Source organism: Pongo abelii, chromosome 8 (genome assembly GCF_028885655.2).
Source record: "Pongo abelii isolate AG06213 chromosome 8, NHGRI_mPonAbe1-v2.0_pri, whole genome shotgun sequence".
Classification (NCBI taxonomy): Eukaryota; Metazoa; Chordata; class Mammalia; order Primates; family Hominidae; genus Pongo; species Pongo abelii.
Genome location: NC_071993.2, coordinates 71,790,771 through 71,818,374, shown reverse-complemented (window position 1 = coordinate 71,818,374; position 27,604 = coordinate 71,790,771). Strand labels below are relative to the sequence as shown.

Sequence of the window (27,604 nt, the reverse complement as noted above, 5' to 3'; positions counted from 1 at the left end):
CTCTTACATAGTTTTGACTTTTGGAAGCACGTTAATGGTCCACATATTCAAACATAAAATAAACAAGTATGGAAACGGGAAAGAAACCTAATTTGAAAGTAAACTAAAAATAAACCCAACTGTATTTTAAATGAATATCAAATCCACACTAGAGGGGGTTAAAAAAGAATCAACAAACACAAGGCCGGGCGTGGTGGCTCACGCCTGTAATCCCAGCACTTTGGGAGGCCAAGGCGGGCGGATCACCTGAAACCAGGAGTTTGAGACCAGCCTGGCCAACATGGTGAAACCCCGTCTCTACTAAAAACACAAAAATTAGCAGGGCATGGTGTCACGTGCCTATAATCCCAGCTACTCAAGAAGCTGAGGCAGGAGAATTGCTTGAACCCAGGAGGCAGAGGTTGCAGTGAGACAAGATCGTGCCATTGCACTACAGCCTGGGTGACAAGAGCAAAACTCCGTCTCAAAAAAAAAAAAAAAAAAAAAAAAAAAATTCAGGCAAGAATCATTAAAGGATGTTAAATCTAAGGAGCAATTTTGTTGAGGAGTAGAATATTTGCATAGTCTTAAAATGTCCTCTTATAGATTGCTTATCGGTTGAAAGGTAAAAATATAGTAATTATAAAGAAATTAATCAACACTGACTGGATAGTGTCAAAATTAACATCACCAATGAGGGACACTATATACTCTAAGAAGGACACATCATCACTTATGCAATGCTCCATCCAGGAATGCCTAAGTCTACTCATAAGGAAATGCCAGACAGATCAAAAGTGAGAAGCATTCTATTTAAAAAGCCAATGTCAAGAAAGACAAAGAGCCGGTGTGGCACCGTGCCTGGAATCCTGGCTACTCAGGAGGATCACTTGAGCTCAGGAGTTCAAGGTGCAGTGGTGCTCACACCACCGCACTACACCCTGGGTGACAGCAGAAGAAAGGCAGACAAAGAAAGCCTGTGGAAATGTTCCAGATTCAAGGACGCTAGAAACATGACAATTAAATACAACACCTAATCCTAGACTGAATCCCAAACTAGTGAGGGAAAAAATGTTACAAAGGATATTATTGGATTAAGTGACAAAATTTGAACATGGATGGTAAATTAGATAAAACTATCAACGTTAAATGTATTGAGGTTGAGAACTATAACATTATTATGCATAAAAAAATTTTGCCAGACACAGTGGTGCACGCCTATAGTCTCAGCTGCTCAGGAGGCTGAGGTGGAGGGGATAGCTTGAGACCAGGAATTCAAAACTAGCCTGGACAATATAGCAAGACCCCACACCCCCAATATTTTTAATTAAAATATTTCAAAATATTTAGGATTAAAGGGCTATGACATGTGCAACTGACTCTAAAGCAGTTCAGAAAGATAAAAATGGAATACTAAAACAAATAGTGAAATATTAACAATAGGTGAATCTGAATAAAGGATACTATTCTTTTCTTCAACTTTTCTGAGTTTAAAACTATTTCCTGTATAAATTCTCTATTGGTGCTATAACAAATTACCACAAACTTTGTGGCTTACAACAATACGAACTTATCCTACCATCTTCTGGAGGTCAGAAGTCTAACATGAGTCAGCAGGGCTGCATTCCTTGCGGAGGCTCCAGGGCAAATCATTTCCTTGACCTTTCTAGCTTCTAGAGGCTACCTGAATGTCTTGGCTCAGAGTCACATCACTCCAATCTTCACTTTAATTGTCACCTCTCCTTCTCTGACTCTGACCTTCCTGACTTCCTCTTTTTTTTTCTCAGATGGAGTCCTGCTCTGTCGCCCAGGCTGGAGTACAATGGCAAGATCCCGGCTCACTGCAACCTCCGCCTCCTGGCTTCAAGCTATTCTCCTGCCTCAGCCTCCTGAGTAGCTGGGATTACAGGCACCCGCCACCACGTCCGGCTAATTTTGTAGACATGGGGTTTCACCATGTTGGCCAGGCTGATCTCGAACTCCTGACCTCAAATGATCTGCCCACCTCGGCCTCCCAAAGTGCTGGGATTACATGCGTGAGCCACCGCGCCCAGCCCGACTCCCCCTTATAAAGACCCATCTCAACATACTTAACTTTATCGCATCTCAAAGTCTCTTTTGCCATAAAAGGTAATAGTCACTGGTTTTGGGATTAGGATATGAATATCTTTGGAGGGCCATTGTTCTGCCTGTCACATGCCCCCTTCCCAAAATGTTTTTTAAGGCATCTTTGGGGAAATACACTTGGGTGATAAAACTAAAAAAAACTAAGGATGTGATTACTGTAAAAGTTGGGACAGTGGTTACCCTTCAGGGAAAGAAGACAAAGGCAAGACAAGGAAGTCTAGGGTGCTGATAAGATAGTATCTCCAGCCTGCACGGTGGTTATAAAAGCATCCATTTGTTCTGTATCGTCTTCTAATGTGTGTTACATTTAACAATTTTGAAGTTTTTTAAGAAAAACTCTAAGCACAAGGCTGGGTGCAGGAAAATCGCTTGAACCCGGAAGGCGGAGGTTGCAGTGAGCCAAGATTGCAGTACTGCACTGCTGTCTGGGCAAAAGAGCAAAACTCAGTCTCAAAAAAAAAAAGAAAAACTCTAAGCACAAATAAAAGAGGAAACAGTTTGTTTTAAGCTTTTATAGATGTTGGGCTTTTTTTTCCTTTTTTCTTTTTCTTTTGTAGAAATGGGGTTGCGCTATGTTGACAAGGCTGGTCTTGAACTCCTGGCCTCAAGTGATCCGCTGGCCTCAGCCTCCCAAAGCGCTGGGATTACAGGCATGAGCCACTGCACCCAGGCCAATGTTGAGACTTTTTAAAGGTAAAATTACACTAGTTCCTCTAAATATATATGTATTTTTATATTATATATAATATTTATATATATTTATATTATATATTTTTTATATATAAAATATAGTGACGAGAGAGAAAAACGAAGGAAAGAAATGCCCTGTCACTGGCATGCCAAATCAAGACTTAGCTAGTAGAGCCAGACTCAATTCTAAAGGCCTGAAAGTGCACACAAGGACCTTTCTAGACCTGGAAATGACTAGGAAACATAAGAGGAAAATGGCCTAATGGTTTAAAATTCCCAGCTTACTATCTCAGTCACTTTGATATTCCATTGCTCTTTCTTCCTTTTTCTTTCTCTTTATTCTTCAACTTTCTCTTGCATAAATTTGCCCTAATACCCAGCTAGAAAAAGGAAGTTTACAACTTTGCTTTCCCTGCCTTACCCTTTGGGAGCCTAGCACTCTAGTCAACTTGAGTTTACTTGCCAAGAAAACACCGAGTACAGGGAAACAAAACACACAGAAAGCAATGGAGCAACACAAGGTACAGACAGGACACCTAAGGGTCACACGATCGAAAGTCCTTTTTGGAATTATGAGTCATAAGGGTTCAAATAATCCTTAACTCTACTGTAGACTACATAATTTACAAGTAACTCCACTGGACAGTCTTTTAATGAATGGAGAAACGCTCTAAATTCTGCCCTACCTCACAACGCCATCTACCAAGAGAAACTTTTACTGAATTACCTAAATTTAATTTGGAACCAAACAATCTTCAAGGCAACGGCATAAATCTCTAGAGCCACTGTTTTTCTTTGCTCAGAATATATCATATTCCTGCCGCAAGCCCATTCACTGAGATGAATGAAGACCAACCAACATCAAATTCTTTACTGCAGGGGTTTAATTACACTGGGCCCTGCTCCAAGTTCGCCATTACTTGGAGCTGGAACTATCTTACTCCATTAGGCTGGCCACCCAGGCTGGCGCCTGAAAGTTCTAATGGTATTGACCTTCCACCCAGCAGGGAGAAGCAAAGGGTGAAGTAACAGGAATTTCCTGGGGCAGTTTTGTTTATGAAAATAAACATGTTTCTTTATGGCTAAGTCACAACATCACTGAGCCTCAGTTTCTTTCTTGTTAAATAAGGCCTCATCCATGCATGCAAAAGCTTCCTCTAAAGAAAACTTATGTACATACCTAAGTCACAGTTCACTGAGTTCAAGGTCATGTCCTGACTCATCAGTCCTGGGTGCACGGACCTTAGCCCTCTCATTCAAACTGCAGCTCATGATTTACCACTAGCAGTCACCACATCAACACAGGCCCTTCACTGGTATCACTTTTAATCCAGCACCCTAGGCTCGAGTGGGGCAGAACTGCTAATAATACTATCAGTAGGAACAATTAACAAGACATAATAAAATCTACAGATATCAAGCTTGGGGAAAAGCCCAGTAGAGAGCAGTATGGATTAGCCCATCATGAAACATTCTCTGCTTCCTTAAAGCTCAACCATCCTTTCCATGAGATGGGATATAACACAGGTGCAACTGCCAGAGCTGTCAGCAAGTAGAAGGGAGGCCTCTCTCCAGACATAGACCTGTAAGCTCACACTCCACTACATGATAGTGAAGAATCTGATCCAAATGTGTAGCATACAGAATGTAAATAATTTATAGCCCTCTGCCTTGATGGTACATGCCACTTGCCAGAGACAAAAAATAATTCTCAAATCATATTCACATATATCATCTTTTAGGAACTCCAGGTATAACAAAGGTTTGTGCCTTTAACCTGGAGTAGAGAGCCTAGGGTTCTAATTCTAACTTTGTCACAAACCAGCTGTAATTAGGCAGGTCATGTCACTTCTCCAGCCTCGGCTTCCTCCTCTGTAAAATAAGGGAGGTGGCCTGGTTTACCTGTAAGTCAAAGGACCTACAAACTTTTTACATGTTCCCACAAAACCTAAATAATCTGCTAACAAGATAGATTATGTGTGAGGGATCTACCAATTCACTTTCTGATATTCTATGCAAAGAAAAAGAGAAAATATGCATGCTTCCCCTATACTCGTTGTATTTTCTTTCTTTTTCTATGGCCAAATCCTGTAGAATTGTTTCTGGGCAGGTGATATGAAGTTCATTCATCTAAAGAAGTTATTCAAATAAGACAAAGTGATGAAAAGAGCATTTGGCTGTGCGACCAGACAGGCCTATGTTCAAATTCTGCCACCTATAAGCAGCATGACCCTAGGCGAGTTACTCAGTTGCTATGAAGCTTAATTTCATCATCTATAAAACAGACAATACTTCTCTCTCAGGTTTGCTCTGTGGATTAAATGAAACACATATGAAGTCTCTGGCACTATGGAATAAATGCAAGCTTCCCCCTCTTCCTTTTTACATGACTGTGCAGTACTAGACAAATGCCATCTTTGCTCTCCCTTTTAAAGCAGCACTGAAAGCTAAATTAGGCTCTGCTGAGTCATTTCCATTATTCTTTAAGAATGTTCAGAAAAGCTGACTTTGATTTGCAAGTCACTATGTGTTATTAATGAAATACTGTGTTAAGCTGTATAAGCTTTAGAAAAAAGGGTTTTGTTTCTCCTGGCTTATAAATTCTATTTATTCATACATATTTACAAGAAAGCGGAGAGGTTCTTAAAACGTGGACAAATATTCAAGCACGGGCTTTTATATTGACTAGAGAAAAGAACTTCTCATGCATTGTCTAAAGATCTTTACCCATTAAAAAGGAGTGAAGAGCATCTCCCCTCACTAAAGGATGCACCACCCCACTTACCTTAGATGAGCACAAAGAATCCTTCAGCCTACTCTTCTAAAAGCTTCACTATTCCTCCATAGTTACTTGAAAGCACTAGTTAGCAAGGCATCTACTCAACTTACATTTATTCCCAAAGACAGACCCTGGTCCCTCTCACATTTCTGATGGGTTAACAGCGCAAGAGAGATCTGTTGCTGCTTCTTAATGCCACCCCTTCCCTCCCCTCCATTTTGTAACCCATGGGATTACTACAAGTCTTACTTGGTACAGCAATAATTATAACAACAATAACATTTATTCGGCACTATGTGCCATGCTCTGCTCCAAACACCTTAAACTTATTAACTCATTTACTCTTCATATCAACAATGTAACATAAATACCATTATTATCTCCACTTCAGAGCAGAACTCTGAAATAACTTTGGAATATATCCCCTCCTGAATATGCCACAAACCCTAGTCTTCTTTCAATAGACAGTATCGATAGCCTCCCAACTGGTACCTGCCTTGGTGCCCAACTCCTTACCTCTCAAGACATCCTCCACACTGCCTTCAATTTTTTTTCTACGGTGCTAAGTTCATCACAGTCCTTGCTTAAAATCTTAACTAGTTTGTTTCTTTCTTTCTTTTGGAGACAGAGTCTCGCTCTGTCACCCAGGCTAGAGTGCAGTGGCACAATCATGGCTACTGTAACCTCTAACTCTGGACTCAAGCAATCCTCCTCCCACATCAGTCTCCCAAGTAGCTGGGACCACAGGTACACACCACCATGCCTGGCTAATTTTTTTTATTTTTTGTAGACACGGAGTTTCATTATGTTGCCCAGGCTGGTTTCAAACTCTTGGACTCAAGGGATCCTCCCATCTCAGCCTCCCAAAGTGTTAAGATTACAGGTGTGAGCTACCATGCCCAGCCTTAACTATTTTCTTACTATCTATAGGATATTACATTCAAAATCCTTAACCCACACAAGAGCTTTCACAACTTGGGTGCCATGTCATTTCCACTCTTAACTCCTACCTCTTCCTTACTCTATCTAAGTACCAGCCTTAACAAATTCCTCACTCTCCCCTGAATACCTCACAAGTGACATTTCCTCTGTGCAGAATGCTCCCTGCCCCCATTTGCCAGCCTGGCACAAACTCCTGTCCCTTCCAGACTGTTCAGTTGTCAGTTCCCTTATCAGGCCTTCTCCAACCACTACAGAATTTCTCCTCTGGGTACCCACTGCACTTATCTAGTAGCACTTATCTCACAACACGGTAACTATTTCTGGAAGAAGTCTATTTCCCACACCCTAGAGTATGGGATCCTTAAGAGTAGAGTCCATTGTTGGCACATAATATGTCCTATATATTATGTATACCTGGCATAAAGTAGACACTTAATAACTAGTGCATGAATCAGTAAGACACAAAAACCTGTTCAAAACTAGTATCTCCACTGAAATGGGACAATATATGCATCTTGTAAATATTTCCTTTTCTTATTTTCCTACCCAACATCAGAACTTGGGGGGTTTTACAATTTTCCTTACAACCAAAGACAACTATCCCATCTTCATTCTAAATCAGTTCAAAAGATAACTACGAATCCTACAACTCCCCTTATACATGAAAAATCCTAAATTATACACTAAAGCTTTTATATAAACATTTTCTTCTTCAGTGACTAATACTAACTGGAAAAAAAACCCTGCCTGAGGGAATCAGGGGGATGCAGACCCATTACCCATTCTGACCAGTGTAAGCCTCCATGTTATAATATGAGCAGAATTATGTAGTTTCTGCAGCTATAACCGATTCAGGTTCTCTAGGCAGCCTGAGAAATCCCCTGTTGCTTCAGATGGATCTATAAGCCTTCAAATGTTCCACTGCACATGGTTTTGAATTACCATTTTTCATTACTGATGTGCTTTCTACTGGACCCTGCTGCGAGATAAAGTGGAATTATAGCAGCATTACTAGCTAAAAAATGATTGAGAGATATACAGGGTTGTAATATACTTCTTGAACTTGTAGGCAATGAGACATCTTTGAATCTTAATGCAAGAGATGAAAAGAGTGAAAAAACAAGGTGCAGCTTATCTGCAGATCACACAGATGAAGAATACCTTGCCAATGTCTGTGAGCAGCTAAATCCTACATTAAATACTCAGGCTCAGGGAACTGAAGCACAGGGATGATAGTGATAATGTCTGCAGTCAAATAATATTTCTTATATAACAGATGAACACAAACAAAGGTGACTTCAGGGAATGCCATCCTAAAAGGTAAATTCAGTTAACGTGAAGAGCCAAGGGTGAGGTCAAGGACAAGTCTGCTACCAAACAAAGAGGAAAAAGAGGCCGACTGTTTTAAAGGAAGAAAGAATTATGTTCAAGGAAGGATGATCAGAAGGATAGAATGAGACCTGAGCATAGAAAAGTTGCCTGTTGTACCAAAAATGTCACCTTCACAACAACGTTTAACAATGAAAATTAATAGCTGTGATAGAATTCTCAGACTGACCCCTAATGACCTTTTACCCTGGTATAATCCAGGCTGTAGGTGGACCCTGTGGCTGTGATAATGTATGAATCCTATGAATTATATTATGTTATACGGTACAGCGGACTTTAAGAGAGAGAGATTATCCCAATGAGACTAATCTATACCCATGAGCTGTTTAAAAAGCAGAGTCTTTGGCTGGTGGCAGAAGTCAGATCTGACACGAGAAGGATTTGGTGAAGCCAGAGCAGCCATGTATCAAGGAAACGGCACTTTCAGACGTATAGACACAAGGATCTGAATTCTGCCACAACCTGAATGCACATGGAAGTTCATTCTTCCCAAGAGCCTCCAGATGAGATACCAGTCTGGTCAACATCTTGATTTTGGCCTTGTGAGACCCTAAGCAGAGAACCCAGTCCAGCCCACTGGGTCTTCCGACCTGCAGTACTATGAAACTACCAGAGAACTGTGAGATAATACATGGGTGTGGTTTTAGGCTGCTACGATTGTGGTAATTTTTTACACAGCAATAGAAAACTCATAAGGTAGGGTAAACTATAACCTGATATTTCAACAGAACCTTTCATATCAGAGATCCCAAAAGCACTTGATGTATTTGACATGAGCTATAAAGAAAAATAAATTCACCTTCTCAAAAAAAGAAATAAACATTAATAATATCAATTTTTTTTTCAGAAGATGAAGAGTCTTACCTTCTTAAGTCCTGAACCAGGACTGAAGGCAGACATCCTAATGAACATGTCCTTAGATAATATCTGATCCATATGACACTTCTTTTCAAGAGTTCGGGAAGAGCATATGATTTGAATAATAACCCAAGCAAAAGTGGAAAGCTCTGCTGCTTGTTTTTGTTGTTGTTTTTTCCTGAGACAGGATCTTGCTTTGTTGTCCAGGCTGGCTAATTTTTGTATGTTTTGTAGACACAAGTTTTGGTTGCCCAGGCTGATCTCAAACTCTTGGGCTCAACTGATTCACCTGCCTTGGCCTCCCAAAGGGATGGGATTACAGGTGTGAGCCACTGCGGCCGTCCTGCTGCTCTTTTTTCAACCCTCAAATACTGTCCAAATTATTACCGAATTCCAGTCAAGGCTGTTCTCACTTGAAAATGCCTGCTCAAAGATTGGTATAGTTGGTTAGCAGTTGGTCAGTTGATTAGCAAGCAACCATCAAAATGTCTTCAATTGTTTAACAGGATATTTTTTTTCCCATTCAAATAACTTTTCCTCAGTGACCCCTAGGACTGTCAACTATTTGTTCTATTGGATTATATAAATTAGAGCAGATGCTAGATCCTACGCAACTTCATATCACTGCTCTACTTAACACTGTGACATCCACTGGCTGTGGCACCTTAGGCAAGTTACTCCCTCTAAGCTTCCATTCCTTCATCAGTGAAATGAGATATAAATACCTACCTCATAGGGAGGGACTGAAGATTAAACAAAATGAACATAGGAGACATTTAGAACACTGTCTAGCAAAATACAAAGCTCAATACATATTTGCTATTTTATACATCACTCAATTATCAATTGAGTGAATAAAAACAGTGGGACACTCAGGCTAATTTACAATATTATAGATCACTAGCAGAAAAAAAAAATGCATGAATAGCAGCTTTATTCATAATATCCCATAAGTGGAAACAATCCAAATGTTCCAATGATGAAACTCAACTATTTTTAAAAAAACATAAAAATACTAATGACAGAAAAGAAAAATATTTTTAAAAGAACCAGCCGGGTACGGTGGCTCACACCTGTAATCTCAGCAATTTAGGAGGCCAAGGCAGGTGGATCACTTGAGGTCAGGAGTTTGAAACCAGCCTGGCCAACATAGTGAAACCCCATCTCTACTAAAAATATACAAAAATTAGCCAGGCATGTTGGCACATGCCTATAATTCCAGCTAACCAGGAGGCTGAGGCATAAGAACTGCTCGAACCCGGGGGGCAGAGGTTGCAGTAAGCCAAGGTTGTGCCACTGCACTCCAGCCTGGGCAACAGAGCGAGACTCTGTCTTAAAAAAAAAAAAGAAAAAAAAAAGAACCAAATGGAACTTCAAGAGATAAAAAAAAGAGCTACCCAGGCATGGTGGATCACACCTGTAATCCCAGCACTTTGGTAGGCCTAGGCAGGCAGATCACTTGAGGCCAGGAGTTCAAGACCAGTCTTACAAATATGGTGAAACCTTGTCTCTACTAAAAATACAAAAATTAGCCAAGTGTGGTGGTGTGTGCCTGCAATCCCAGCTACTCAGGTGGCTGAGGCACAAGAATCACTTGAACTCAGGAGGCGGAGGTTGCAGTGAGCCGAGATCACACCATTGCACTCCAACCTGAGCAACAGAACGAGACTCTGTCTCAAAAAATATATAAAAATCAAAAATCAAAAATGATAATTCCATCAAATGGGATTAACAAAAGATTAGACACTTCAAAAAAAAAAATCAGTGAACTTGAAGACACACCTATAGAAACTATAGAACCTGAAGCAGCCTGGGTGAGGGGATCAGTCATACCCAAACCTCAGCATTATATAATATACCCATGTAACAAGCCTATACATGTACCTCCTGAATCTAAAATAGAAGCTGATTCCAAAGTATTGAGTTCAGTTCAAGGTAGCGTCCCTGTTCTTTTGGGACATTGAAATGGGCTGCAGGAGATGATTGGTTCAAAAGCATTATTCTATTCATTTGCCTCTCTATTTTTTTTTTTTTTTTTTTTTTTTTTTTGAGACAGAGTCTCTCACTCTGTCACCAGGCTAGAGTGCGGTGGCACGATCTTGGCTCACTGCAACCTCCACCTCCCTGGTTCAAGCAATTCTCCTGCCTCAGCTTCCCGAGTAGCTGGGACTACAGGCGCGCACCACCATGCCCAGCTAATTTTTGTATTTTTAGTGGAGACAGGGTTTCACCACGTTGGCCAGGATGGTCTCAATCTCTTGACCTTGTGATCCGCCCGCCTCGGCCTCCCAAAGTGCTGGGATTACAGGCGTGAGCCACCGCACCAAGCCTATTTGCCTCTCATCTTACAAAAATGCCTGCTTGAGTCTAATATATCAACAGTTGAAGATGCCTAGAAGAGATGGGACTGAAGAGGCTGCAGACTTACTGAGCTTGGACTAACAGACAAGTTACATTCAGTTTTAGGAAGTCAGGTCTGATGAACTAAGATAAAAAGAAACTGAATTATTTTCATACATGGTTGCTTTTCAGAAACAAAAACAAAATAAAAGCTGAAATTTAAAAAACAAAGACAAACAGATTTTAACATTATAAAATTGGAAAAACAAAAATTTTGAACAATAAAGGAATATTTAATTTTTTTCTTTTTTTTTTCATGAACCATACATGAGACTTAAGGAATATTTAACTATTTTTGGAAAACTGAAGCACAGAAAAAAAAAAGTCTGGACAGAATCTCAGTAACTTGTGCACCAATATCAAGTGATTTTTTTTTTTTTTTTTTTTTGAGACGGTCTCACTCTGTTGCCCAGGCTGGAGTGCAGTGGCATCATCTCAGCTCATTGCAACCTCCACCTCCCGGGTTCAAGCGATTCTTGTGCCTCAGCCTCCCGAGCAGCTGGGATTATAAATGTGTGCCACCACACCCAGCTAATTTTTGTATTTTTAGTAGAGATGGGGTTTCACCAAGTTGGCCAGGCTGGTCTCAAACTCCTGACCTCAAGCGATCCACTCGCCTCAGCCTCCCAAAGTGCTGGGATTACAGGTGTGAGCCACCGCACCCGGCCTCAAGTATTCTGATACACTTGTAATCAGGGTTCCAGAAGGAGATGAGAAAAAAAGGAAAGAAAAGACATTCGAGGAAATAATGACTGAAAATTATACAAAACTGGAGTGAAACAGCAAGAAAGGAGACTAGGAAGCTCTAGGCCCTCATTCCCCCATGGACATATCAAATAACAACATACAGACCAAAGCAGCTTTGGAAGAACCCTAAAAACCAGTTAAGAAGTTGTAGGAACCAAACATACACCTAACTATGAAAAGGTCACACTTCAAAGTGGTAGAAAACTTTGTGCCATTTTCATTCATCCTTGCCCCACACAATCTGTCCCACCTTGTCCCACCACTGGGAAGAAGCTACCCAATTTCCAGCTCTTCCCTCAGGATGGAGCAAAAATAGAACCAGCGTCAATGTTCTGGCTTGTGTGGGGCTGCCTGAGGGACTGGTTGCTGTCTCACCTGAGTTGGAGGGCTAATGGGAATGGTGGTATAGTCTGGATATCAGGCTGGAGGCCACTGAAAGCAGTGGCAGGCGCCACTGAAAGCAGTGGCAGGCACCACGGCAGGGTGAGAGAGTGCATATCGTGAGTACCTGGGGCAAAAGGATTGCTAGCAGAGGAATACAACAGACCACCTAAGGGTCGAAGAAGAATCAGGGGTGAGACTCAGTGAAATGAGGACATTTAAAAGCAGCTACATATACAGGGGAACTTTATTTTTTGGGTTTTTTTTTTTACAGTTATTCATATTTTATTTTGTTTTGTTTTTCTGGTCTTTTTTTTTTTGTATTATACTTTAAGTTCTGGGGTACATGTGCAGAACATGCAGGTTTGTTACACAGGTATACCTGTATCATGGTGGATTGCTGCACCCATCAACCCATCATCTACATTAGGTATTTCTCCTAATGCTATTCCTCCCCTAGCCCCCCACCCCCCGACAGGCCCTGATGTGTGATGTTCTACAGGGGAACTTTAAAAAAAAAAAGCACATGCTATGATCTAGGCGTGGTGGCCCACGCCTGTAGTCTCAGCTACTTGGGAGGCTGAGGCGGGAGGATCACTTGATCCTCAGGAGTTCAGGGCTACAGTGAGCCATGAATGTACCACCGCACTCCAGCCTAGATGACAGAGTGAGACCCTGTCTTTAAAAATTTTGTTTAATAAAAAAATAAAAGGCACATGCACAGGCCCAAGGAAGACACATCCCCAGAAAAGGTTTGAGAGGATCCCGGGACAATCTGAGATAATTTTTAAAATGACAAAAATAATTAAGCACAATAGCAACTTGTAAGTCCTTGAAAAAAGAAAAATTCTTAAAACCATACCAATAATAAATAGATAAATTATGAAGTAAGAGGAGAAGGTAGGTCTCCTGCTTACAGTAGGGTGTAGAAAGCTAACTACTAAATGCAGAGAGAATGCTTTAGAGTTGGAAAATAATCATTTTGCAACCATCATGGTAAAAGATTGGATCAGGCAAGAATCATCAATGGATACAGAACCCAGGGACAGATGTTAATGAGGAACAGGATATTTGCACGGTCTTTAAGTATCTCCCTGCAGATTGCTTATTAGTTAAAAGACAAAAACAAAATACAGTCATTACACTTAGGAGAAATTGAGTAGCATTTTGATTCAAGTATAACATCACCTATGTAAGGCAGACACAGATTACACGCTCCTAGATGTGACAGCCTGAAGACATAACATTACCTATATAGTACTCTGACAGAGAAAGTGTAACTTAAAGCTAAACAAGAGGATACGTAAGAAAAACACAAAATAAAGAATGCTTTTGGGGCTGGTAGCTCGCACCTGTAATCCCAGAACTTTGGGAGGCCAAGGTGGGTGGATCACTTGAGCTCTGGAGTTCGAGACCAGCCTGGACAACACAGTGAAATTCCATCTCTACCAAAAATACAAAAAATTAGTCGGGAATGGTGGCACATACCTGTAGTCCCAGCTACTCAAGAGGCTGAGGCAGGAGGATCGCCTGAGCCTGGGAGGTGGAAGTTGCAGTGAGCCAAGATAGTGCCACTGAACTCCAGCCTGGGTGACAACGTAAGACCCTGTCTAAAAAAAAAGAAAAGAATGCTCTCTTGGCCGGGCACGGTGGCTCACGCCTGTAATCCCAGCACTTTGGGAGGCTGAGGCAGGCAGATCACAAGGTCAAAAGATTGAGACCACCCTGGCCAACATGGTGAAACCCCATTTCTACTAAAAATACAAAAATTAGCTGGACGTGGTGGCATGCACCTGTAGTCCCAGCTACTTTGGAGGCTGAGGCAGGAGAATCACTTGAATCTGGGAGGTGGAGGTTGCAGTAAGCTGAGATCTCGCCATTGCACTCCAGCCTGGCGACAGAGAGAGACTCCATCTCGAAAAAAAAAAAAAAGAATGCTCTCTTAACAACAACAAAAAAAAGGCTAGATACTATATGGGATAAATATGTATAAGGAAAAAAGTCTAAAGAGGACTGTATTATTCTTCAATTAAGTCAATAATATAAAATTCAGAAAGGGTATGAAAATGTTCCTGCTAAAAGAGGTTGAAGAGATATAAAAACTAAGCTGGGTATGGTGGCTCACATCTATAATTCCAACACTTTGGGAGGCTGAGGCCAGAGGATCACTTGAGGCCAGGAGCTTGAGACCAACCTGGTCAACATAGCAACACCCTGTCTCTACAAGAAAAAAAAAAAAGAGAGAGAGAGAGAGACAAAAAACAAAATGCAATGCCTGACCTTACCCTGAATCTTGTACTGAGGGGGGAAAATATTATAAAGGACAGTATCAGATCATACGCCATTAAAGCTTATACTTTCTTATGGTATATTCCTTATACTATCTTTACACAAATTTTTCTACATTGAAATTATTTCCAATAAAAAAAAGCCTGCCAGATAAGAATGACAAAAAATTTCTTTTTTTTTTTTTTTTTGAGACAGAGTCTCACTCTGTTGCCCAGGCTGGAGTGCAGTGGTGCAATCTCAGCTCACTGCAACCTCCACCTACCTAAGTTCAAGCGATTCTCCCTGCCTCAGCCTCCTGAGTAGCTGGGATTACAGGCACCCGCCACCATGCAGGGCTAATTTTTGTATTTTTGTAGAGACGGGGTTTCCCCATGTTGGCCAGCCTTGTCTCGAACTCCCGACCTCAGGTGATCCACCTGCCTCAGCCTCCCAAAGTACTGGGATGACAGGCGTGAGCCACCGAGCCCAGGCAACAACAAATTTCTTATTAGAAACTATACCTGGCCAGGTATAGTGGTTCACACCTGCCATCCCAGCACTTTGGGAGGCTGAAGCAGTTGGATCACTTGAGCCCAGAGAAGTTTGAGACCAGCCTGGGCAACACAGCAAAGCCCCATCTCTACAAAAATTAGCTGGGCATGGTGGTACACACTTATAGTACCAGCAACTCTGGAGGCTGAGGCAGAAGGATTGCTTGAGCCCAGGAGGTGGAGGCTGCAGTAAGCCAAGATTGCACCACTGCACTTCAGCCTGAGTATCTGAGTGAGACCATGTCTCAAAAAAAATGTTTTTTAATAAAAAATAAAATAAAGAAACTATAAATGCCAGAAGACAGTAGAATTATATGTTCACAGTCCTAGAAGAATAAACTACTTAGAATTCTATAATCAGTAAAAATCTTTCAAAAAAGGTGAATTAAAAAATTTTTCAAACAAATAAAAGCTGAGAGAAATTATTTCCCGCAGATCTGAACTATAAGAAATGTTAGGCTGGGCACAGTGGCTTACGCCTGTAATCCCAGCGCTTTGGGAGGCCAAGGAAGGCAGATCGCCTGAGGTCCAGAGTTGGAGACCAGCCTGGCCAACATGGTGAAACCCCATCTCTACTAAAAATACAAAAATTAGCCAAGTGTGGTGGCATGTACCTGCAGTACCAGCTACTCAGGAGGCTGAGACAGGAGAATCGCTTGAACCCAGGAGGCGGAGGTTGCAGTGAGCCAAGACTGCACCACTGCACTCCAGCCTGGGTAACAGAGTGAGACTCCACCTCAAAAAATAAATAAATAAATAAAACCCTCAATCTAAAAAAAAAAAGCGGTACAAACAAGAGACAAACAGAAACAAACAAAAAAGAAGAAGACCAAAAAAAAAAAATAAAGAAGAGACAGAGAGAAACAAAGAATAAGATGGTAGATTTAAACTCACCCATAGCTAGAATTACATTAAACGTAAATGTTCTATCTACTCCAGTTAAAAGGTAGAGATGTCAGACTGCAATTTAAAAATAAGAAACAATACCTAACTATATGCTGTCTAAAAAGAAACCTGTTTTGAATATAAAGATACAAATATGTTAAAAGTAAAAGGATAGAAATAGATATACAGTGTAAACACTAATCAAAAGAAAGTTAGAATGGTTATATTAACATCAAAAAAGTAGACCAAAACAAGGAATATTATCAGGAATAGAGAGGGATATTTCATAATTATAAAAGGATCTTATCAAGAAGGTGTGGAAAAAACTGGTAGAACTGAAAAGAGAAATAGATGAATCCACAGTTATAGGTGGAGATTTCAACACTCCTCTCTCAGCAATTAAAAGAACAAGTAGATACAAAATCAGTATGGATATAGAGGTTGCAGTGAGCCAAGATCACTGCACTTCAGCCTGGGTGACAGAGCAAGACTCTGTCTCAAAAAAAAAAAAAATTTTATAACACAATAGTAAGAAACAAAAAAAATTTAAATAAGCAATATCATGCACTTTTTTAAAAAAGGTTAAAATGGTAAATTTGATGTTATGTATATTTCACCATAAAGAGAAAAGCTAAAATACCATCAACAACAACAAAAATAGACAAAATATTTGAACAGGTACTTCACAAAGGCAGATATACAAATGGCCAATGAGCACATGAAAAGATGCTTCGCAGCATCAGCCATGAGAGAAATGTATGTAAAAACCACAATGAGCTACCATGATGAGATGCCTACTAGAGAGGGTTAAATTAAAATAAGATAGACACCACTAAGTGTTGGTAAGAATGTGGAGCAACCTAAACTCTCACACATCATTTGTAGCAGTGTAAAAGAGGTACAACCACCTTGGGAAAAGATCTGACAGTTTCCTATAAAACTAAACATACACCTGCACATAATCCAACAATTACACTATTAAGTATTTACCTAAGAGGTATAAAAACATATACTGAACACAAAGATTTCTGCACAAATTTATAATAGCCAAAGATCAGAAACCATCCAAACATCTATCAGGGTTGAATGGATAAAGTGGTACATTCATGCAAAGAAATACCACTCAACAATGAAAAGCATCAAACTCCTATAACACACATGACTGACTCCCAAAAATATTAATATTGAACCAAAAAAAAGTCACGCAAAAGACTATGTATCATATAATTCCATTCATATAAAATTCTAGAAAAGGGAAACCTAATAGCAACACAAAATAGATTAGTGGTTGCCTGGAATCAGTGGTAGGAGGTGAGAGGGGAGGGAGTGGGGATCAACTGCAGATGAAAGAAATATTTGAGGGTGATATAAATATTCAATATCTTGTTTGTGATGGTTGTTACACTGGTGTATACCTTTATCAAAACTCATCAAGCCATATTCTTAAAACAAGTGCATTATAATGTTATATATAAAGTATAACTCATTAAAACTGACTTTTAAAACAGAATGGAAAAAACTAAGAAAAAATTTAAAGTTTGCATTCCCTTAACCCATGTTATTCTACCTCTTAGAATTTATCCCAAAGAAACCAAGAGTCAAAGACAAAAAGATGCATGTACAGATGTTCACTGCAGTGTTATTTAATAAAAATAATTTTCTCTAATGTTCCATCAATAGAGGATTGATTAAATAAACTAAGGTACATTCACAGAATACTTCACAGCAATTAAAAATGGGAGTTAGCTTCTAATGTATGGACCTGAAATATCATACATATTAATAAAAAAAGTAATATAATATAAAAGAATATAACTTTTTTTTTTTTTTTTTTTTTTTTTGTAGAGACAATGTCTTACTACATTGCCCAGGCTGAACTCCTGGGCTCAAGCTATCCCCCCTGACTCAGCCTCCTGAGTAGCTGGGGTGCCCACCACCGCACCTGGAGAATAAACATATATTACAAATATATATGTGTATTCAAAAAATTTATGAGCCAAGAGATTTTGTACCAAGAGATGCTATCTTTTTCTTATGCTATTAAGCAAGGGAATGTTGAGATCATCCCTATTTTAGAGATGAGGAAACTCTCAGAGATGACAAATGAGTTTCAGAGGAGCCAAAAGAACTGAAAACCCCACAGTCTCTCAGAAAACAACTGCTATCTCAGTGAACAGGTATTTGCTCTTCAAACCTTGTAGAAGAGAACTCACATAAATTGAGGTAATAAATGCAGAGTACTACTGGAAAGTGCCTACAGGCTTTCATAGCCATCTTTGTGTCATTCTAACATCAGAATGAAACTTACTAAAAATCTCTTCCATATAATCTAGATAATGGTCCCTTACTGATTTCCTCTTTAATGCTGTGCTTATTTCCAGCTGTTATCAGGGCCTGATTTGAAGACAGAAAAGAGACTATGTTAATATGCAGTCTCCCTGAAAGCAGGAAGGAAGTCCTTTGGACTGATTAAGGCCAGCATGACATTCACAGCGAACAAGCTCATTCTGACCAAATTAAAGCAGTAATTCCAATGTTTGTTCCCTGTCAGCCATGTCAGCAGCCAAAAAAGAAAAGCAAGAAAGAGGACGCACATGCACATGCCCAGAAAAAAAAAAAAAAGACTAACTTATTACACATCTGCTTGTCTTATACCTGGTATTTGTATCATTCCAAAGAATATATACAATGACTGAGCTTCAACTAGTTTGCATTTACCAGGTAAAACAATTTCAGAACTTACCAGCCCCCACTCCCCAAAACAGTACTGGGCTATACTGAAACCTCAGCGTTCCTGATCTCCTACCCCACCCTCCATTCCCACTAAGAACGAAGTCATCTTGTTATGAAATGTTAAGGAGAAAAATGATTTTCTGATGGTTCAGTGATATTAACATCCACATATATGTATTTTCCTCACAGATATGGCCTTATTTAAACACATAAATGCAAAGTTAGTCACTTAAAAACTGGTTTAACAAGGCCAGGTGCAGTGGCTCACGCCTGTAATCCCAGCACTTTGGGAGGCCGAGGCAGGTGGATCACAAGGTCAGGAGATCGAGACCATCATGGCTAACACGGTGAAACCCCGTCTCTACTAAAAATATAAAAAATTAGCCGGGCGTGGTGGCAGGCGCCTGTAGTCCCAGCTACTTGGGAGGCTGAGGCAGGAGAATGGCGTGAACCCGGGAGGCAGAGCTTGCAGTGAGCCGAGATCACACCACTGTACTCCAGCCCGGGTGACAGAGCGAGACTCCTTCTCAAAAAAAAAAAAAAAAAAAAAAAACTGGTTTTACAAATACAAAAATCAACCAGGTGTGGCTGATTAAACTCATTAAAACTGACTTTTTACAGTTAGAGGTGGTGGGCATCTGTAGTCCCAGCTACTCGAGAGGCTAAGGCAGGAGAATCACTTGAACCCAGGAGGCAGAGCTTGCAGTGAGCCGAGATCAAACCACTGCACTTCAGCCTGGGCAAGAGTGAGAGTCTGTCTCAAAAAAAAGAAAAAAAAAAATTGGTTTTACAGTTCTACACTAAGCTCAGGCCATCTCTTGTATGTGCCCAATCTGAATCTATTCACCTTCATAGCCCTCTTCATAAATAAGCAATTTTACTAATTCTCACCCCCTACACCACAAAAGTACTTGGTTTCTAACACTTCTTTTTTTTTTTTTTTTTTTTTTTGACAGTCTCACTCTGTCAGGCTAGAGTACAGTGGCATGATCTCGGCTCACTGCAGCCTCTACCTTCTGGGTTCAAGCGATTCTCCTGCCTCAGCCTCCCAAGTAGTTGGGATTACAGGTGCACACCACCACGCCCAGCTAATTTTTGTATTTTTAGTAGAGACGGGGGTTTCACTATTTTGGCCAGGCTGGTCTCGAACTCCTGACCTCAAGTGATCCACCCGCCTTGGCCTCCCAAAGTGCTGGGATTACAGGAGTGAGCCACCACGCCCGACCTGGTTTCTAATACTTCTAACACTGCATATCCATCTGTCACTGTATTCTAACACCTAAGACTACCTTTAGCAATATGGACCTGATCGAAAAAAGGAAAGGAAAAGGAAAAGAAGAAAGGGAAAGCGAAGGGAAGGAAGGAAAGAAAGAAGAAAGGATCTTGTAAAAGTTTTCACCCAAAACATTTTCACTTTGCCACAACTTTCAAAGCTTCCCTTTACCTACTCTTCACACTCCAAATAATACTAACAACTTTAACTGGCAGTAAAGTATAGCAGGAGTAGCAGCTACCATTTATTAAATGCTTATTATGTATCAAGTACCATGCTGAGTTCTTTATGTCATCTCATATATTTATTTTGAGACAGGGTCTCACTCTGTCACCCAGGCTGGTAGTGCATAATCATGGCTCACTACAGACTTGACCTCCTGGGCTCAAGCATCCTCCCACCTCAGCCTCCTGAATAGTTAAAACTACAGATATGTGCCACAACTCCGAGCTAATTTTTTTATCTGCTGTAGAGACAGGGTCTCCCTAAATTGCCCAGGGCAGTCTTGAACTCCTGGGCTCAAGCAATCCTCCAGCCTCAGCCTCCCAAAATGCTGAGATTAGAAGGCCTAAGCTACCTTGTCCAGTGTGTCATCTCATTTAATCCTTCCTACAACCCTCCCAAGTAGGCTATAAAGATTTGGAGAAGTTAGGCCGGGCGCAGTGGCTCACATCTGTAATCCCAGCCCTTTGGGAGGCTGAGGCATGCAGATCACGAGGTCAGGAGATCGAGACCGTCCTGGCTAACATGGTGAAACCCCGTCTCTACCGAAAATACAAAAAATTAGCCGGGCGTGGTGGCGGGCACCTGTGGTCCCAGCTACTCAGGAGGCTGAGGCAGGAGAATGGCGCAAACCCAGGAGGCGGAGCTTGCAGTAAGCAGAGATCGAGCCACTGCACTCCAGCCTGGGCAACAGAGCAAGACTCCATCTCAAAAAAAATAAAAATAAAAAAATATTTGGAGAAGTTCATTTGTCCAAGTCCACACAGACTGAAGAACTCAGAATCAGAACTAAGTCCATCTGTCTGAAGAACCAAAGATACTGTTCGGGTGGGGTGGCTCACACCTGTAATCCTAGCACTTTGGGAGGCGGAGACAGGTGGATCACCTGAGGTTGGGAGTTTGAGACCAGCCTGACCAATATGGAGAAACCCCATCTCTACCAAAACTATAAAATTAGCTGGGCATGGTGGTGCATGCCTGTAATCCCAGCTACTTGAGAGGTTGAGGTAGGAGAATCGCTTGAATCCAGGAGGCGGAGGTTGCAGTGAGCCAAGATCGCACCACTGCATTCCTGCCTGGGCAACAAGAGCGAAACTCCATCTCAAAAAAAATAACAAAAGAACCAAAGATATTAACCATTGTTCTATTTTATTCCAAATGCTTTTATTTCTGTCTTTACTACAAGATTAAGAAAGCACAGCCTTTCTGTCTGGCGGCAGCCATCAGGTAAGCCAAGATAAGTGCATACAAGTATATCCAGCAGCTATGGAGAAAGAAACAGTCTGATGTCATGTGCTTTCTTCTGACGGTCCACTGCTGGCGGTACCCCCAGCTCTCTGCCCTCTACAGGGCTCCCCACCCCACCCAGCCTGATAAAGTGCGCCAACTGGGCTGCAAGACCAAGCAAGGTTACATTATATATAGGATTCGTGTTCGCTGTGGTGGCCGAAAACACCCAGTTCCCAAGGGTGCAACTTACGGCAAGCCTGTCCATCATGGTGTTAACCAGCTGAAGTTTGCCTGAAGCCTTCAGTCTGTTGCAGAGGAGTGTGCTGGATGCCACTGTGGAGTTCTGAGAGTCCTGAATTTATATTTAGATCTACGACTTAAATATTGGATTGGTGAAGATTCCACATACCAATTTTTTGAGGTTATCCTCATTGATCCACTCCATAAAGCTATCAGAAGAAATCCTGACACCCAGTGGATCACCATACCAGTCCACAAGCACAGGGAGATGCGTGGGCTGACATCTGCAGGCCAAAAGAGCCGTGGCCTTGGAAAGGGCCATAAGTTCCACCACACTATTGGTGGTTCTCACAGGGCAGCTTGGAGAAGACGCAATACTCTCCAGCTCCACCATTACCGCTAATATAAGTAAAGTTTGTAAAATTCATACCTAATAAACAATTTAAGACAGTCATGTCTGCTTACAGGTGTTATTTGTCTGTTAAAGCTAGTCTGCAAATTATTTAATGAATGCTTTGTCAAATTAAGAAAGTTAAAGTGAAGGCCGGGCACGGTGGCTCTCGCCTGTAATCCCAGCACTTTGGGAGGCCGAGACGGACGGATCACGAGGTCAAGAGATCGAGACCATCCTGGCCAACATGGTGAAACCCCATCTCTATTAAAAATATAAAAATTCGCTGGGCATGGTGGCAGGCGCCTGTAGTCCCAGCTACTCGGGAGGCTGACGGAGGAGAATCGCTTGAACCCGGGAGGCGGAGGTTGCAGTGAGCCGAGATCGCGCCACTGCACTCCAGCCTGGGCGACAGAGCAAGACGCCGTCTCAAAAAAAAAAAAAAAAAGGAAGTTAAAGTGCAATAATGTTTGAAGACAGTAAGTGGTGGTGTATCTTGTTTCTTTTTTTTTGAGACAGAGTCTCACTCTGTCGCCCAGGCTGGAGTGCAGTGGCTCGATCTCGGCTCACTGCTACCTCCGCTTCCCAGGTTCAAGCAAATCTCCTGCCTCAGCCTCCCGAGTAGCTGGGATTACAGGCGCCCGCCACCATGTCCAGCTAATTTTTTTTTTTTGTATTTTTAGTAGAGATGAGGTTTCACCATGTTGGTCAGGCTGGTCTCAAACCCCTGACCTCGTGATCCATCCACTTCGGCCTCCCAAAGTGCTGGGATTACAGGCGCGAGCCACTGCGCCTGGCTGGTGTATCTTGTTTCTAATAAGATAAACATTTTTGTCTTTGCTTTATCTTATTAGGGAGTTATATGTCAGTGTATAAAACATACTATGTGGTATAATAGGTTTAAAATAAATTCTTTAAAAGAAAAAAAAAGTATAGCATGGACATACATATGTAAAAAAAAATGAACCTTGACCTAAATATTGCATCTCATACAAAAAAATTAATTGAATCATAGATCTAAATATAAAAAAACCAAAACTATAAACATTCTAAAAGAAAACCATCATATTTGAGGGTTAAGAAAAAAAATTTTCTTTTTTTTTGAGATGGAATTTCACTGGTTGCCCAGGCTAGAGTTCAATGGCATGATCTCGGCTCACTGCAACCTCCGCCTCCCAGGTTCAAGCAATACTCCTGCCTCAGCTTTCCTAGTAGCTGGGATGACAGGTGCCTGCCACCATGCCCAGCTAATTTTTTGTATTTTTAGTAGAGACGGGGTTTCACCACACTGGCCAGGCTGGTCTCGAACTCCTGACCTCAAGTGATCCACCCACCTCGGCCTCCCAAAGTGCTAGGATCACAGGCGTGAACCACCACGCCGGCCAGGAAAAGATTTTTTAGACATAACATCAAGAGTACAACCCATAAAAAAAAAAATCAATAAACTAGACTTTATCAAAATTTAAAACTTTTGCTCTACAAAAGACACGAATAAGAGAATGAAAAGACAAGCTACAGATTAGGAGAAAATATCTGCAAATCACATATCCTCAAAAGGACTTGTATCAACAATATATATAAAGAACCCTAAAAACTCAATGATAAGAAAACAATCTGGCCAGGCGCAGTGGCTCACGCCTGTAATCCCAGCACTTTGGGAGGCTGAGGCAGGTGGATCACGAGGTCAGGAGTTCAAGACCGGCCTGGCCAATATGGTGAAACCCCGTCTCTACTAAAGAAACAAAAAATTAGCCGGGCATGGTGATGCATGCCTGTAATCCCAGCTACTCGGGAGGCTGTGCCAGAAGAATCGCTTGAAGCCAGGAGGCGAAGGTTGCAGTGAGCCAAGATCGGGCCATAGAACTCCAGCCTGAGTGACAGGGCGAGACTTCGTCTCAAAAAAATAAATTAAAAAAAAAAAAAGAAAGAAAAGAGAACAACCCAATTGTTGTTGTTTGTTGAGACAGTCTCACTCTGTCACCCATGCTGGAGTGCAGTGGCACCATCTTGGCTCACTGCAACCTCCATCTCCTGGGTTCCAGTGAGTCTCATGCCTCAGCCTCCTGAGTAGCTGGGATTACAGATACACGCCACCATGCCTGGCTAATTTTTGTATTTTTAGTAGAGATGGGATTTCGCCCTGTTGGCAAGGCTTGTCTCAAACTACTGGCCTCAAGTGATCCACCCACCTCCATCTCCCAAAGTGCTGGGATTACAGGCATGGGGCACTGCCCCCCACCAAACAACCCAATTGTAAAACAGGCAAAAGACATGAACAGACACCTCACCAAAGATAATACAAGGATGGCAAAAAAAGCACATGAAAAAATGTTCAACATCATTAGTCATTAAAGAAATGTAAATCAAAACCACAATAAGATGTCACTACACAGCTATTAGAATAGCAAAAATAACAAATAGTGATAATATCAAATGCTAGTGAGGATGGAGAACAACTGGAATTCTCATAAATTGCTGTTGGGGATGCAAAACAGTACATGCATTCTGAAAAACGGTTTGGCAGTGTTTTATAAAGTTAAATATACACCTACCATACATCACAGCAACCCCATTCCTGGGTATTTTACTGTAAAGAAATGAAAACTTGTGTTCACACAAAAACCCATACACAAATGTTTACAGCAGTTCTAATCATAATTGCCAAAAACTGCAAAAACCCAAGCGTCCTCCAATGGGTGAATGGAGAAACAAATTGTAGCAGGAATATTACCCAGAAATAGCAAGGAACAAACTCCTGAGACATACACAACTTGGATGAATCTCAAAAGCACTATGTTGAGTGAAAGAAGCCAGTTACCTACTGTATGATTCCATCTATATGACATTCTCGAAAAGACAAAACTACAAATAATAAACAAAACACACACACACACATACACACCACACACACATGATAAAACTACGGTGAAGAAGAGCTCAGTGATTGCCAGGGGTTGTGGGTGAGGAAGAGGTGACTATAAAGGGAGAGCATGAGGGAGTTTCTGGGGTGGAACTGTTCGGTATCCTAATTGTTGTGGTAGTTACAGAAATCTAAACATGTTTTAGAATTCATAGACATGTATACCCCAAAAAAGTCCATTTTAATTATAATAATTTTGAAGATAAAATTGAAAAAATTTCATTCTTCAGAGGATAATTGGTTAAATACGGGATTAAAATGTTACAGTCTTACCTCTTACTGAATATCAAACATATTCTAAATTAACTAAAAAGCTAAATGTAAATTATGACATAATACAGATCTTTTTTTTTTTTTTTTTTTGAGACAGCACTGTCACCCAGGTTGAAGTGCAGTGGCGCCATCTCTGCTCACTGCAAGCTCCACCTCCCGGGTTCACGTCACTCTCCTGCCTCAGCCTCGCGAGTAGCTGGGGCTACAGGCGCCCGCCACCATGCCCGGCTACTTTTTTTTTTTTTGTATTTTTAGTAGAGACGGGGTTTCACCATGTTAGCCAGGATGGTCTCAATCTAGAGACGGGGTTTCACCATGTTAGCCAGGATGGTCTTGATCTCCCGACTTCGTAATCTGCCCGCCTCGGCCTCTCAAAGTGCTGGGATTACAGGCATGAGTCACTGCACCTGGCCTGATTTTCTTAATATATACGATGCTCCTACAAATAAATTTTTAAAAAGAACACTCCCAAAGAAAAATGGGCCAAGACATGAATAAACAGAGTTAAGTAAAGGAAAATGCTTTATCTCACAAATAATTGAATAAATAAACAGTAAAGCAATGAGACAGTATTTTTTGTCAACTGAAATACAAAAAAAAAAAAAAAAAAAAACCTTAAAAGAATGATAACATCCAGTACTGGCAAAAGTGGGAAAGGAAACCTAAAGAAAACTCTAGTTTTCTTTAAAAACTAAGTGCTATAAGATTTCCTGAAGGTAATCTGGATGTCTATACGTGTCAAAAAATTCACATATCCACATATACTGTTTTTTCACTTCCAGGAACTTAAGTAAAATAACCCACTAGTGCAGAAAAATGTATTCAGCACACTCATAACAAAATAGAAATTTAAAAAGTTAAATAATTACATATCCATATAATAGAACAGTAAGTAGCCATTACAAAACCAAATCACCTGAACAGTTAATGAAATCAGATTTTTGTTTTGTTTTGTTTTTGTTTGTTTTTTGTTTTTGAGATGAGTTTCGCTCTTGTTGCCCAGGCTGGAGGGCAAAGGTGCGATCTCAGCTCACCACAACCTCTGCCTCCTAGGTTCAAGCAATTCTCCTGCCTCAGCCTCTCGGGTAGCTAGATTACAGGTATGCGCCACCAGGCCCGGATAATTTTGTATTTTTAGTAGAGACGGGGTTTCTCCATGTTGGTCAGGCTGGTCTCAAACTCCTGACCTCAGGTGATCAACCCACCTCAGCCTCCCAAAGTGCTAGTATTACGGGTGTGAGCCACCGCGCCCGGCCCAGATTATGTTATTTTAGTCATCACTGCTATAATTTCCTACTTGTTCTCACGAAGTAGGTTTTGTGGGTTTTCTAGGTTTTGTGTGTTTTTTGCTGTGGTTTTTTTTTTGTTTGTTTTTTTGGTTTTTTTTGAGACAGGGTCTGGCTCCATTGCCCAGGCTGGAGTGCAATAATACAATCTCAGTTCACTGACACCTCCACCTCCTAGGCTCAAGCCATTCTCCCACCTCAGCTCCCAAGTGACTGTGACTGCAAGCACACACCATCATGCCTGGATAATTTTTGTATTTTTTGTAGAGACAGGGTTTTGCTGCTATGTTACCCAAGTTGGTCTCAAACCCCTGAGCTCAAGCAATCTGCCCGCCTCAGCCCTCCACAAAGTGTTGCGATTAGAGGCATAAGCCAACATGCCAGCTAAGATTTAGGTCTTTCTTCAATGACAAAACAATGTTCATGGTAGAACGATTATGCTTTCAAAGAAACTAGAATATAAGATTATATACAAGCTAAATTTTATTTTATTTTATTTTATTTTATTTTTTTTGGAAACAGATGTTTACTCTTCTTCCCCAGGCTGGTGTGCAATGGTGCAATCTTGGCTCACTGCAACCTCCACCTCCCAGGTATAAGCGATTCTCCTGCCTCAGCCTCCCAAGTAGCTGGGATTACAGGCATGTGCCACCATGCCGAACTAATTTTGTATTTTCAGTAGAGACGGGGTTTCTCCATGTTGGTCAGGCTGGTTGGTCTCGAACTCTTGACCTCAGGTGATCTGCTCGCCTCGGCCTACCAAAGTGCTGGGATTACAGGCCTGAGTCACCACTCCCAGCCTAAATTTTATTTTTAAAATGTATATGAGTGGGCCGGGCGTCGTGACTCACGCCTGTAATCCCAGCACTTTGGGAGGCCAAGGAGGGCAGATCACCTGAGGTCGGGAGTTCGAGACCGACCAGCCTGACCAACATGGAGAAACCCCGTCTCTACTGAAAATACAAAATTAGCCAGGTATGGTGGCGCATGCCTGTAATCCCAGCTACTCGGGAGGCTGAGGCAGGAGAATTGCTCGAACC

General features: G+C 41.2%; 1 protein-coding gene, 1 non-coding gene and 1 pseudogene across 9 annotated transcripts in view; 2 read left to right on the top strand and 1 right to left on the bottom strand.

Annotated features, from left to right (window-relative positions):
- ASCC1 (activating signal cointegrator 1 complex subunit 1) overlaps window positions 1-27,604 on the bottom strand; it is a 126,597-nt gene that overhangs the window by 78,603 nt on the left and 20,390 nt on the right. The window lies entirely within an intron of this gene.
- LOC112135326 (small nucleolar RNA SNORA36 family) lies at window positions 10,674-10,790 on the top strand. Its single transcript, XR_002916624.2, has one exon. It is a non-coding gene; the product is annotated as a small nucleolar RNA SNORA36 family (small nucleolar RNA).
- Window positions 13,009-22,188, top strand: LOC100446368 (large ribosomal subunit protein eL15-like; annotated as a pseudogene).